Here is a 14,775-nt window from a genome sequence, read left to right as displayed (position 1 = left end):
TGATGAAGAACTAATTCATTAAGAATATACTACTAGCTTAAGTGTCTTTTTATGCAATTAAAAAAGAAAAAAAGCAAGGCTCAGCAAAACAAACAACTCCTACCCCCAACCTCCATTTTGTTTGTGTTCTGTGTCTCCATAGACAACACATAAAGGTTTTTATTAGTATTCTGGCAAGCTCTCACTTGTGGTCTGTAGACCACCAGAGTGCTGACAGATGCACTGTTATACAGAAATGCAAAAATTGTATTTGTGTTTCTGTATGTATCCTGCAAAACCCCAAAACATTCAGATCTCTCCCTGCTACTCTGTTCCAGCTCGCTCAAGCCATCTGCTTGGTTTTCCTGCTGCATTTGGTCTCATTAGTCATGTTCACATGTACTTCAGGCTGCTTAATTTCATTATGCAAAGTATTATGCACTGTTCATCCAATAAGTGAGAGAGTTCATCTATTCTGCTCCCTAAGAGACTTGTAAAAAGTAGTTTTAAATCTCTAAGAAAACCTAAAAATTCTTGTTGAAACATGTTTCATGCTTCATTGTTACCTATATTAAAAAGTACTATAGATTTATGTGTTTTTTCTTGAGTTCCAGACGTTAACTCCTGTCTCCTTAGAAATATTTGCATCTAACTAGGATTTTTCAACACAGTTTTAAGATACCAGCACAAAACTGCATGTCATATTCAAAAGTTTCCTTTTTGGCATATTTAGGTCTTCTGCCTATCAGTGGGATTGCCAATTCTGACAGAATGTTTTTGTGGCCATGCCTGTGAATATTCGCTAGAATTAGCAAAATCATAAGCCTTTTGGAAAGGAAGAGAATTCACGGAGGGAAGAGGGATCTGTTAATAAAACAAAGATAAAAAATACCCATTTGCAGTCATTACTACATGTGCTCTGGCTTTTCAGAGGCTGAGAACTCTGGAGGCTGACTGTGATAAACTCTTGCATCCCTATCATCCAATGGACTTTTTGTTGCAAGATGAAAAAGATCTAAAAAGAGTTCCTGTGATGGCTTTTGGTACTCCCCTGTGTGTTATCCCAGACAGAACTCTACCAGGACCCCAGTGGGCAGAAGAGTACCAGAAAATTGGTCAGCCTTGAGCTGAGGAGGGAATGGCTGAGGCTTGATGGGCAGAGGCACTGGATTAATAGTCAACCTGGATAAGGAGAAAGGGCATAAAAATTGGACATGGAATGGGAAACTGGGACTGACTAAACAAAAAGAGTCAGAATTGGCAGGGAGCTCTAGAGAAGACAGATTTAATATGGAATTGGATATCTGGACAGCAGATGTAGAGCTGCCAGCATAACTGCCAGTAGTATCAGTGAGTAATCCTAGCTCGAGAGAACTGAGAATGTTTGAGAAATGAGCCAGGAAGGCAGGAAAATGGAATTCAGTGGGAGTTGCCTTGGATATATAGGAACATACAATATATGTTACATGCTGGAGGGAAAAAAAAAATGGACGTGGAGAGGAAATAGGGATCTATTGTTTGGTGTATAAAATTAGTGGATTTTTTTATCTTAAAGAAATTTCCTCACAAAAATAATTCTTTTATTTTAAGGGTCTCTTCCGTAAGGTATATGAATTTTAGAGCATTCATGAATAGGAGAGGTAAACCCCTTAAATTCCTTGAAAAAACAACCTAGGCACTGAATAAGCATAGCTCCCCACAAAAAAATTGTGACTCTGAGACTTCCATAAAACCTCAGAAATAAACTGAATTAAACTTTGAGTGCTTGACATTGCAGTGATTTTTTTTATTAATGTTGTGGTTTGCATCTAATGAGTTTAATTTCACTTTGTTGTTTTGATAAATAAAGATATTCTATCCAGACAGCCACAAGCTACAAAATAATTGTTGACTGTGAAAGTCAGAACATTTTTAACCAGCTTTTCCTGATAGTTATTTCATTAAAACCCTAGGTCCTGGAGTAATTCAAAGGCTTTAGTCTTTTTTCCTTTTCAGATAGAAAAGACACATTATGTGGAGCTGTAAATTCTTGTACCCCCAGACTTTGGTGACTCTAAATTCAATGCAATGCACTTGCTGATGTGGACTTTATTCCCTAAAAATTAGAAAGCAAATAATAGGTATATACATTTACAGAAAATTACATCATTTTTACAGTATTTATTTCTTAATACTTAACTAATGAAAAATGAAAGCTTCCTAAGTATTTTAGATTATTTTAATTATTTTTATTAAATTTTTTTGTTGTTTAAAAAGAATCTTTATTTGTAATTTTATATTTTTAAATATTGTCAAGTCCGACAAAATTAAATACTGATAGTACTTCCTCCTAAGGAGGATATTCAGAAGTGCTACATATAAGATATGGGGGCTGGGCACAGGCTTTATGGGGTGTGATTCAGGTACTAGATAAGGATTCAAGGCATTTACGACTGAGAAGGATCCTTGAACCAGACTCATGTGACTTTCAGCATATTGTTTAATATTTGTGTACCTTAGCTTTTGTCTGTAGAACAAATATATTGATATAGCTTTACTCCTGTTCTTTACTGTCTAAGGGATTTGATTTATAAAAATCTTAAAGATGTCTAACACTCTTGTTCAAACAACTTCCAGCACAGTGAGCATTCAGTCTTAACTGGAGCTTCTAGTTATAGCTGTGGGGAAAAGTCATGTGAATTCCTTTAATTTACCAGAATATGAGACTTTATAGAAGGCAAATAGAAGAGCAGAGAAGGGAAAAAAAACTAAATAGTATAATCAGAATAGTTCTAGGAAAGAGTTTTGAGTCTAAGATTGAATTGACTGATACCACTTTTGTCCCTTAATCCAAACTGTTCTGAAATTGTCTTTTTGTGTATAGAAGTTAAAAAATGTTCAAGTGTAAATCCATTTTTTTTCCAGTGTCATGTGAATTCACTGAGCCTGCTAAGTTAAGGAATCTTAACTTTGGGTTACAGCAGTAGAAAGACATGATGTGTGCTTTACTTGGCTCACTGATGAAATCTACAGAAATATATCATATTGGAGCACACCAAGAAAACAGTCCAAATCAGTCCATGATGAAGAAATTTTGTTCATGTATTTTTGTTCTATGTCTCTTAACAGTCTGATTAAATCTCATGATAATCAGCTATGGGCAATCAGCTGAAAGCAGTGAACAAACCAAGTACATTTAAAAGAGTTTTTAAGCAGCAGTTGTTCATGGGCAAAGATGGAAAATACAGCACTGCAGGTACTGGTAATTGTTTACATTGAATGTCTTTCTTTTAAAGGGAGAAAAGGAATAATTTTCTGAACTGTGAAGTAGAAGACCCTTCATTCAAGATTTCCCTGTGAACCCTGCATTGATGCCACTCATATAAGGTATTTTAAACAAACAAGATTCTGTTACCTTCTATAACCTATTAAATGCTTTAATCCATGGCACTTCCCAAGAATTAAAATGGAGATAGTAAAGAAATTAAAGAAATCGCTTTTTCTGATGCACAGTTTGTTAGATTAATGAACACGTAATTTTTTGGTAATACATGATACTTCATTCTGACATTAAAGATTAAAAAAATCCAGTTGATTTGCATTTCTTGTTGAGATAGTAGTTGTATTCTTTGCCTTCTTTCAGCATCAATTTATGTTTTATCAAATCCCAAGCTGTCATGGTTCATTATCCATAGATGATCTTGAGCAGCCTTGCATCACAAAAAAATATGCTGTGGCATCTGCCATTGTGCACCACTAAACAGATCACTTCTGAGTAGGATTTGTCTTTGATTAGTACATTCAGCAGTGTGTGTCCTTATATTTTTGCCTGTGAGTATCTTATGCAATGTAGCTGCATATAGAACAGTACTGTGATTTTCCAGGTTGCAGATGGAATGTCTGCTGTGCCTTTTTAGCTGATGAGTTCCATTTGAGTTAATGCTTGTACACCTCAGTCTCCACCAGGCAGTCCCATTGCTTCTGTAGTCATTTCATAAAATTCAGTATCAGTGATGTAGACAGCACAGCGAAATTAGGAGGTGTGATTATAGTATCATCATCATCAGGCTTGTAGTCTAGACCCTTTTCTGATTTTAGGAGCCAAAAATTAAATTCATGTCACAATTGTATTAACAGCATAATAACATCCAGATATAAATATATTTAATATAGAAGTCTTTATTTCCTGCAAGGTACTTACATTGGTAAAGAGAGTCTTCATTTTTAAAAGACAGGAGTTAGACTTAATGATCCTGATGGGTCCCTTCCAATTCAGCATGTTCTATGATTCTATCAAAAATATTTAATCTTCTAATTCCCCTGAATCTGTTCGTGTTTCACGAAAACTTGAAAATAAATTTTGATTGAAGTCGTAGTGTGTTCATCGCAGTGATAAAATTAATTTCCATCTCTCTTCACTATCTTGCATATCTCAGTTCCAGGCAGTTTCTTCTGAGAATATGAAATACTGTCTTATGAATGTGTCTGGGAGTAAGTCACCAATGTTATAACTCAGACTAATTTAAATGAAAGCAAATGTTTTGGGATTTGAAATTTGAATTTCCATTTGAACAATAGCTTCAAGGACTTGCATGCACATTTGACTGTCTTGTGCCCTGAAGAGTATTGCTACTAAAGAGATGATCCACATGGACCTGTGAGCTACAGTGAGGTTCTCAGGAATGTAAAATAGAATAAAGTTGTCTGTAAGGTAAATATGAAGTGGGAAAGCAAATTAAACCAAAACTGGAATATGAATGAATCTAGGAGAATTTCTTTAAAAATCTATACCAATAACCTAAGATTGCAGCAAAACCTGAGGATCTGATGCTGAAATCTGAACTGGAAATGCCTCTTAATTTGTCACCTCAGTCAGAGAATTTGTTTGGTAGGTTCCCTAGCATGCTGATGTCTATATAATATACTACAAAATGGGTTAAAGGGGTTACTGTAATAAGCAGAGTTAGTAGGAAATGCCTTCTGAGACTTTCTGAGTGTTAGGAAGTGATTAGTGAAATACAAAAAAAATGGAAATTTTTAAGTGTTACAAGGAGTCTTCCTACTTAAAAACACCATTATAGTGGCAAAAATACTCCTTTAGTTGTTTTAGATGCACTTTCTCTTAAATACTACTTTTCATTTAGAAATATTTATGATATTTATGGTGTGTAGATTTTGGTATTTTTTGCTTTGGAGGTATTTATTGCTTGATAGTAACAGGGATGAAAGCAGTTCGCCTCTCACAGGAACTATTACTTCCAGTGTAGTTGCTTTGAACATTCTATAAAGGCAGAATGGTGCTCAGGCCAGCTAAGGGAATATCCACAGAGCACAGGGAAAGACTGTAAATAGTACAGATCCAGAATCAGGAGGCCCCAGACCAACCAGTCTCAATGGTCTGACCCATTTAAATTCAAGATACCATGCTAGTTGATAGCAAAATTCTCATGAGTTCTTTCCCATTTTTCTGCACCGGAGGTGTTTATTTTCTAGCCCGTTTGTGAAAAACAGGGAGCCCTGGAATCCTGGGACTGTGCAAGAAATAAGGACTAAGGTATTGTTGCAATGAGCACTAAAATTATGGGTAAACAAAGGTTGATAGACTGTAAACCTCTTTCTAAAAATAAAAACATTTAAGAAATTTCCTATTATTATGTTTTTTACCTGCTTTTTTTCTGAACTAACTCTTCATTTAATTTCTCTTTTGAGACTCAACTTTTCACTGGTAAGTTAAAGTCCCTAGGCTGTAGATGGATACATCTTGCCTCCTTTAATCATTGTCATCTTAAAGGTAAACCATTAAGCAGTGAAAATGGAGTGTTACACAGATCTATGGTGTTTGCATCCATTAAAAATAGGGAGAACAATAAATACAAGAATTACTTTAATCAATGTGTTGAAATTAAGCTCTTTATTAACCTCCTTAGCTGAAAGTAAATTCAACTATTTTATACGGGCAACATAAGCTGCAATGAGATACATGGGTTTGGATGATTCAGATTGAATCAGATGCAACCAAGACTTCTTTGGGGAAAACAAAATTTCACAAAGTAGTACAGTCAAATTCAGATTTTACTCTTCCTGAAAGAAAGAGAATAAAGCTGCTGGTGCAGAAAAAGGCCTCTTTCTTTCCACAGTGCTGCACTTACTGTGTTACAGTCTAAACCAGCAGCAATTACACGTAAGCTGTTAAACAACATGAGAACAATCAAACAGTTGGCTCACTGAGCCAGAGGTGGGACTGGGAGCCCTTGCTGTTTGTCCCAGTCAGTCTCAGCATCAGTAATGGTCAGAAACCAGACACTCATCCTCCTGCATATGTTTGTGTGGCAGGGGGAATGTGCCTTTTCTTTCCTTTTGGCAGGGAAAAAAAGAAACTAAAACTTCATGGAAAAATAATAGCTCTATGGGGAGAGTATGCTCCTACAAGTGCACACCATATCTGGGAAGAGAATTGTGGCTTTTAACTGGTTGGATAAAAGCTCCATTAGATTGCTATAGGATGAAACCAAGAAGCTGGGAAAATTCAGAACTGTTTTGAATTGACAGGGGAGTTAGAGGTAATTACTTGGACACAAAGGAATACTAAATAAGTTTGCTGACAACATTAATGTGGGAGGAGCTGTCAACTCCCTTGAGGGCAGAGAGGCCCTACAGAGAGACCTTAACCAATCTCCAGCCATATGAAGTTTAACGAGAGCAAGTGCTGGATTCTGGGATGGGGCAACCCTGGATGTAAGGACAGACTGGGGAATGAGATGCTGCAGAGCAGTGCCATGGAAAGGGATTTTAAGGATCCTGGTGAAGGGCAAGTTGCAGATGAGTCAGCAGTGCCCTGAAAGCCAGGAGGGCCAACCCTGTCCTGGGGTGCATCAGACACAGCATCTCAGCTGGGCAAGGGAGGGGATTGTCCTGCTCTGCTCTGCACTGGGGCAGCCTCACCTTGAGTGCTGGGGGCAGTTCTGGGTGCCACAATATGAAAAAGACATGAAGCTATTAGAGAGTGTCCAAAGGAGGGCAACAAAGATGGGAAAGGGTCCAGAGGAGAAGCTGTATGAGGTCACTTGATTTGTTCAGCCTGGAGTAGAGGAGACTGATGTGAGACCTCAGTGTGGTTTTCAATATACTCATGAGGGGAAGAGGAGCAGCAGGTACCCATCTCTTCTTCACTCCCCTGACCCAGGCAAATGCCTGAAGTTGTGTCAGGGGAGGTTTAGGTTGGATATCTGAAAAAAGCTTTTCAACCAGAGGGTTGGGCACTGGGACAGGCTCCCCAGGGGAAGTGGTCACAGCACCAAGCCTGACGGAGTTCAAGAAGCATTTGGACAATGCTTTTTAAGCACGTAGTGGGATTCTTGGGGCCGGGAGTTGGACCCTTCCAACTTGAGCTGGATCCCTTCCAACTCAGCATATTCTATGTTTCTGTGAGTAAATGATTTTAAGATTTTAGGGCGAAGAATAAGACCCCAGGTGTAGGGCAAAATGAATGGCTAAGTGGGTCGGGTATTCTTTCATGGACTGAATTATGTTACAGATAACTACTGCAGGAGGTCATGCACATTTTTTAAATGATTGACCTTGTCATTTGTCACAGAGAGGATACCGGATTAGTAGACCGTAAATTTAGATTGGTTCAGAAAGTCCTCTGGTCCTGTCCCAGGTTTGGTCAAGCAATGTTAAAAAAAAATTGTGACAAATTGCCTCAAAAAAAAACCCAGCAGGATATTTCTTACTATCTTTACATCTGAATAAATCAGGATGGACATTTTAAGAAACCCCAGTGTGAAGCTGGGGGAATGGCTGTGATCCAAGTCTCATAAGCATAGTCATTTTCTGAGGTACATTGAAACCATGAGCCTGAAGCCCTCTAAGGGTATAGTTTCATGATAGTGTGTTTGCTGGAAGTGGTGATCTTTTGCTCCCTTTTTGTTCCAGCACTAAAAATGAACAGTAGTTTTCAGCCAGATAAGCCTTACTGCTGCCTCAAAAGAAGATAGTGCAGTGATGTGCATGTGAAAAGTAGGGCAGGATCTCTTTTCTTTTGGCAGTAGCAAAGCCTTAAATCAGTTTAAGCAGCTTTTGAAACCACTCCAGAACTTTGAGCCTTCACAGAAGGTGGCTGTGGGCATCAGGTGGTGGAACAGCATATACTTTCTGTGTAGCAAGTGTTGCTCACCTCACTGTCAGCAAGTGTGCTAACAGTGTTATTGTAATAAGTAATGAACTTTGGTCACTTTTGTATAATTGGACTACCTGAATTTGTAAAATTCACTTCTCAGATTTGATTCCCAAGAGCAGTGGGCTGACCTCAGCTGGCTGCCAGGCTCCCACCCAGCCCCTCTCTCACTCCAGGTGTCTCAAGATGAGGGCAGGGACATCACTTTCTTAACAGACAAAACAGGCTCATCTTGAGGGAGATAAACTTAATTTATTGTTGATTGAAATAGATTGGTGTGATGAGAAACAAGGAAAAACACTAAAACACCTTCTCCCTTTGTTCTTCTCAAATTCATTCCTTCATTCCCAACCCTTTTGCTTGCCCCCACTGAGCAGCACAGATTGGTGGGAAGTGAGGTTTGTGGCCAGTTTATAACAGCTGATCCCTGTCACTCACTCCTCATCCTCTTCCCCTTGTCCAGCAGAGGGACCTCCAGAGGCTGCAGGGGAGCTTGCGTGATCATGGTCCCCATTATGGGCTGCAGGGGAGTCTCTGCTCCAGCCTCTGGGGCTCCTCCTCCTCTCACCTTGGTAACAGGGCTGTTTCTCACACTTTCCCCTCTCTCTTCTCACTGCTGGTGGTTTTGCACCATCCTAAGTGGTTTTGCACTGTCTTAAATACATTTCCCAGAGGTGTTCCCAGGGAGTTTTGTCCCCACCTCAGCTGTGGGCTCAGCTGTGCCCTGTGGTGGGTGCATCTGGAACCTGCTGTGACCAGCCCTGGGCAGACGCTGCCTCTCCTCCCAGTGCCTTCAGCCTCTGCTGCGAGCACCAGGACAGAGGTGCCCCAGACACCAGTGTCTCTCAAACAGTTTGAGCAGCCAGAGAAAGTAAAGGTCATTTTCTCAGGATAGTCTGGAAGATTTGAGGGTCTTTTTTCTAACCTCATCTCACAGCAAATGAGCAGGTTCTGTGTGTAACCCTTTGTATGTGGCATTAAAAAGAAAAAATATTAAAATTACATTCCTTCCCTTAAAATATTTAAAAAGACTTGCCTTCTGTATCACTGTGAATCCAATTCTAGAATGTGCTGCATGTGCAAAATGTGCCAGAGAACAGACCCAGCCCATGCTGGGACAGGGTGGGTATGCAGGGCTTCAGCTGGAGTCATGCAGACCTGCTGTGTGTCTTCTAGTGCCTGCTCTGCTGTTTGGGCTTCCTGTTCTTTGCACCCTTGGTTAGGGCACTGTCCTGAGATAAATAAATCCTCTGCTGTCCTCTCACTATTTTTTTGGTAAACTGGTTGAATACAGATTGCTACTTTATTATCTATGACTCTGCCTGTTGGTGTCAGAATGGTGGTGACCCAACCAGAGTGATGCTTTGTCCTTTGCTGTACGACAAACTGCTTGGAGCTGTTGGCACAAACAGCTGGTTTGTTTTGTTCTCACATTAAAAGGAGACACGATATGAAACCTTGTATATTTTAAAACTACAAATTCTTATCTGTGTCTGACAGATCTCATCACTGTGAGAGGTCCAAAATTTGTAATTCTCTATAAAATTTAATTATCTGGCACTTTCCAACAACAGCTTGTCTACCACTGACGTGTAGAATTTCATTTTGTTCAAACATCTTTTGTGTGTCTTCTTGATGTTGATAACAGAGACTTGTACTAATGCTTATCTCTTTTTGATTCTGAAAATGTAATAAAGAAGAAAAATACAAAGTAATAGCTACATACATTAGTTAGGCAGACATCCATCAAATCTTTGTATCAGACTTAGCTCTTCAGATATCTCGAGAAACAGAGACTATGAAAGCCGCTGTAGGGTGGCAAACATGCCCACAAAACCAAATAAATCATTGCCAACACAGAAAATTAACTGAGACAGACTTTTCTTGTTCATTGATGAATTTCTTTCTTCCCTTTTAGAGTTAGTTTTCTGAACAAATTGTTACTTATTAGTTAGCATTAGTAATAGCAATAATTAACTGTAATTGCTCTCTTCGTAGCTACCATAACTTAACTCTTCCACGTATCGGAATCTTGGGTCCATTCCCCAAATTCTGAGGGATTGTGAGTAAGGTAGGAAGTCACTGAAAAGTGGGAAAATAGTCTTAATAACATGTTGTATACGGACAAGAGTAGTCATTTAGAAAAAAGCATGGAATCACAAACACATGCAACATCATCTCATCAGTAAAAGAAATCCATCGTTAAAGAACTAGGAATATAAATACATGCAACTGTAGGCACAACTCTTGCTTTGTAGTTTCCCTTTTAAATGACTGAAAATAGTGGATATTTATATGTAAACATATTTATATACGTGACTTTGCTCTGTACTTGTGGATAATATGGACAGATGTACATATTGGCAGTATTTGGGACATATTATAGAAAAACAGGAAAATGTGATGGTATCATTCAGTATGTGCAGAGGTCTGTTTGTACAGTGTTTGTTTGCAATACACTATTTTTTGACATGTATTTCTTGATTGTAAATTGCTGTATTTGCACAATGATCCTGTAATGAGGCTTTGACTTTGTAACCCTTGTTCTGAGCAGCCAGATTCATTGCTAACTGAAGACTCAATGCAGAAGCCTGTATGTTACCCTGGCAGGGTATCTGATTTGATGAGAAGTGCAGTGGCAGTCTGCTTTATATTGTGGGAAAATTAAAAGTATTTTTAGCTTTCTGATAGGCTGCAAATAAGCTTTGATAGCAGTAAACAAGTTTCAGCTATGCTGTGTGACACAGAGCTGTGTGCATGGTGTGGCCTGCTTCTCAGGAGAAGCACAGATAGAAGCCAAGATTTCCTGAGCTCCATGATTCTTTAAAAGCTTGTATTAAGGAAAAAGCAAGATGGGAACAGCTGTGTGAAAACCATACCCCTGATGATCAAAACACAGGTGAGGAAGATATGTACTGACTGATGAGGGATTTTATATTATCCCTAGGCAGATAAACCCAAATTGAGTAGCTAAGGCTGTCGTATTTCAGTTCCCAGACCAGATCCTGCTGGTGTGGTGGCTTTCAAGTCAGCTGTTATGGATTGTCAACATGGAACCTCCTGAGCAAAACTCGTGAGGCTGTGCAGCTAGAACTAAAATAAAAGCTGTAAAACAAACAGCTATCACTCTTCACATACCCTGTACCTGGTCCAAGAGAGAACACATTGTGCACACTGCCCAGTGCTTCTTTCATGTATGCGTGCATGAGGATGGATAGGTGGATCAGTTATGGAGAGTGTAAACACAGCCAGCAGGTGGGACAATCAAGGACATCTGGTATATTGGCTTTTGTAAGTAAGATTTAAAGTCTATTGGAATAGTACAAAAAAAAGTTACAGGGAGCAGGTGGAGATAGGAGAGAAAGCTTCCATCCTGTCACACTCTTAACTCCCTCTCTGTGTTAGGAACAAATGGCTGCAGTGAAATGGGATCTCCTTCCATTTTGTAATCCTGAATGCCATTAAAAAATATTATTATGGAGAAATTACACACATAAAGGTAGAGAATGCAGCTCTACTTTTCAGGGACAGAGGAAGAAACAGAAGGAAGCACTTGGGCATCCTTAGAATACGTGCTTAATTTTGGCAGGGTAGAGGCAAGCTAGCTTTAGTGAATTTTGTGAAAGACAGCTGTTGCTTTTTTGTGTGACATCGGGAGTCTAACCTGTATCAGTTAGAATTTCTTTGTATTGCACCAAATAACAGTTAAATAAGACTGGCAAATTGTTTCAGCACAAACTAGTATGTGAAAGGTGTTAGCTGCAAAATTTCATTCCACTGCTGCAGAGCTGTACATAATGCATATACATGGATAGGCTGGACATACTTGTAAGCTCAAACTAATTTTGTAGATAAGTGGTTTGCAGCACAATAATGTACAGATTTAAAAAATCTTTTCAGTCTGTCTACTGCTGTGTGTTCTGGTGCTTCTTTTTTCACTAGCAGCCAAATAGTTGTTTCTAGATTAAAATATTCCCTGGATGTGCTGCTGAAAGATGGATCGTTTCAGACCATACTATAGCAAACAGTGTTTTAACATGCCCATTCTACCATTGTTTGTAAATGGCATGAAAGCAACCAACCTTGCAAGTCGCTGTCCTATGTCTTTATGTGGAGAATGTTACATAATAAATGTGGGAAACATTCATGCTGTAGGTCTATAATACAGCCTTGTGCTTATGACTGCTCAAGTGTGTTTGTTCTTGAGCAGCACTTATATAATGCCAACCATTAGTTATTCAGTCGATTTGGTGTCTGGGAGTCAGCTACTTCAGATCCATTGTTTTTAAATAGGATGGACATGAAAAATGTCTTTGAGTTGAGTAATTGTTACATTAACTTTCTCATCCTGCTCTATTGCATGTTTATATAAGACTTCACTCACTATTGTGTATGTCCAATGTAGCAATGTCCAATTTGACACCATTTGCCAACCTCTTTTCATGCTGTTTTGTTAGCAATGGTGTAGGGTGTGCTATTAATCCAGCTTTTGTAAAAAAATAATTTTTTTAGATCAGAAGTTAGCAGTGGCATGGTAGCAGTGGTACCATGAATAAACTGGTTTTAATAAATTGTAAGGCAGTTTGAACACTTTGTCCATGGCAAGTTTGAAGAAGTAAAATGTTTGAGCCTAGAGGTGTGTATGTGTTAAGGCCTCATTCTGCTATTCAGAGGATCACCCCCTCCCAGCTGGGGTGTGGTAGCAGAACTCAGCTGCCCTTCCTGGCCTTTCATACCACATTTTGAGAGGTACAGGTCTCTGGTGAGGGATCTTCTACATAACCCTTGTCTAAGGGTATTCTTTTGAATGATAAATTCAAAATTATCTGATGGTGTATTTTTTGGATTGCAAACTCTTTATCGGGGGAGGATGTTTTACTTGTATGTGAGTGATTTCCAGTGAAATACAGGAGTTCCTTTCCCTTTTTGAATACAGGTTAGCAGTGGTTGGTTGTGTTTCCCATAAGCAACACAGTCAGCCCTTCTGATCTATCCTGGGGTTTACAGAGAAGGATATATGTCTACAATTTTGTAGCACAAAAGCATCCAAACTAAGTTTTCTTAATCAAATACAGGAGTTGTATTCATATGTTGTTAAAGGATGACACCTTGAAATAAAGACTGTATCCCACCTGAGAATTGTTGAGATAACTTTGCATGTTTGGTTATGTTGATTTTAGTGGAACAACTTGTGAGTTTATATGCTAGCCAACCACACTAGTCACTGTCAGCAACTAATGGACTCAGTGCTTGGCCAGGACTGGAGATAAATCTGAATCTAGTTAAAATTACAACATGATGTTCATTAGCTTCAGCAAGGGTAATTTTTGAGACAAAGTGTTGCTATCACCCAACATGTTAAATAAACAGTTGGACTAAGCAGATGGTGGGCAGAGATCAACGACTTTCCATTAAACTATAGGTAATTTCTCAGTAGGAAGTTACTTACATTCCCAAAAAGGGTGATGCACCAAATTCCTTATACTGGTTTATAATTGTAAGAAATCTCCTGGTCAAGTGTTCGTGCTTTAGAAAGATGAAGAGCCACAAAACCTTACAGACATGTTGAAGAGGTATCTTATATATTCTGGAATACCTTGATCTCTTCACTGTGCTGGGTGTTGCATGTGGATAGGTCTCAGCTTTACACTGAATTTTGCCACTAACTTATTTGTATGATGAAGGTTTCTCAGTATTACAGCAGAACTCCACTGTTGCAAATTAGCACCCTTACATAAAGTATGAAGTGTGTAGAACATTGACTGCTTCATATATTTATATCTGCTTACGTGGGGTTTTGTGGGAATAAGGTGTAATGGATGTTAATATAATAAAGTGTTAAGGATGAAGATATGGAGACATTACTTGGCCCTTTTGATTAATTGTTGTATAAAATCTTTATATAACTTGAGAAAAAATCCATCATCTTTACTTTTCATTTAGCATATCATGTCTTATTTTCAGATTGAAAGCCGACATATCGAAGTTGAAAGTTATTTACTCAACATTCTCAGTTTAGTTGTTTCATAATTTCCATGCTGGTTTGGTTTTTGTTTTTGTTTTTTTAAATTATGGATCTTAAACATAATTTAGCGGTTCCTGGTTGAACTTCTGCTAATCTTTGATGTAACAGTGGATTGCAGTGAGATGACTTGGTGAGGGATGAGTTTCTGACTTGAACCTCCTGATAGATGGTATCTTGCCTGAGTGCATTATGTTCATTTGCTTTAGCCTGTTTTGATTTACCACAATACATTGGTATTAAGAACTCTTTGACATTTCAGGAGCTTGTTGATTGGCACATCAGTTGTATCCTTGAGGACAGGAAAAACTATCTGAAGAGCAGGATGGAGGGCAGGAATGGTTATACTTTCTGCCCTTCAGTTTTTCTATCAAGCCATCACAGGAGTGCGGAATTGGATAAGACTTTCTGAATTTTTAAACACAAATGGTTGATTATGTCTGTGAACTTTCCTGTCTTGATTTGGTAATATCTTTTCCTACCCAACACAGTAATTTAGAGAAAAACAGCCAAAAGTGTTTGACATAATGAGATATGAATGAGGGGTAAGAAACTGTAGATTATTATAATGGATAAATAATAGATCATTATTCTTACCTGAGGCTTTTTATATCTCTGT

At 38.5% G+C, this 14,775-nt stretch overlaps 1 protein-coding gene across 4 annotated transcripts in view; it reads left to right on the top strand.

Annotated features, from left to right (window-relative positions):
• The window catches only part of SYT1 (synaptotagmin 1), a 333,690-nt gene that overhangs the window by 75,961 nt on the left and 242,954 nt on the right, over nucleotides 1–14,775 (top strand). For 3 of the 4 annotated variants that reach the window (XM_058022090.1, XM_058022086.1, XM_058022089.1), the window contains exon 2: nucleotides 3,255–3,345. The exons of the other annotated variant lie outside the window; for it this stretch is intronic. The gene's annotated coding sequence lies outside the window, so the exon portion shown is untranslated. The remainder of the gene's footprint in view (nucleotides 1–3,254; nucleotides 3,346–14,775) is intronic. 4 annotated transcript variants of the gene reach the window in all.

Source organism: Melospiza georgiana, chromosome 4 (assembly GCF_028018845.1).
Source record: "Melospiza georgiana isolate bMelGeo1 chromosome 4, bMelGeo1.pri, whole genome shotgun sequence".
Lineage (NCBI taxonomy): Eukaryota > Metazoa > Chordata > Aves > Passeriformes > Passerellidae > Melospiza > Melospiza georgiana.
The sequence above is the reverse complement of the archived record's forward strand: the minus strand, read 5'-3'. Positions and strand labels throughout refer to the sequence as shown.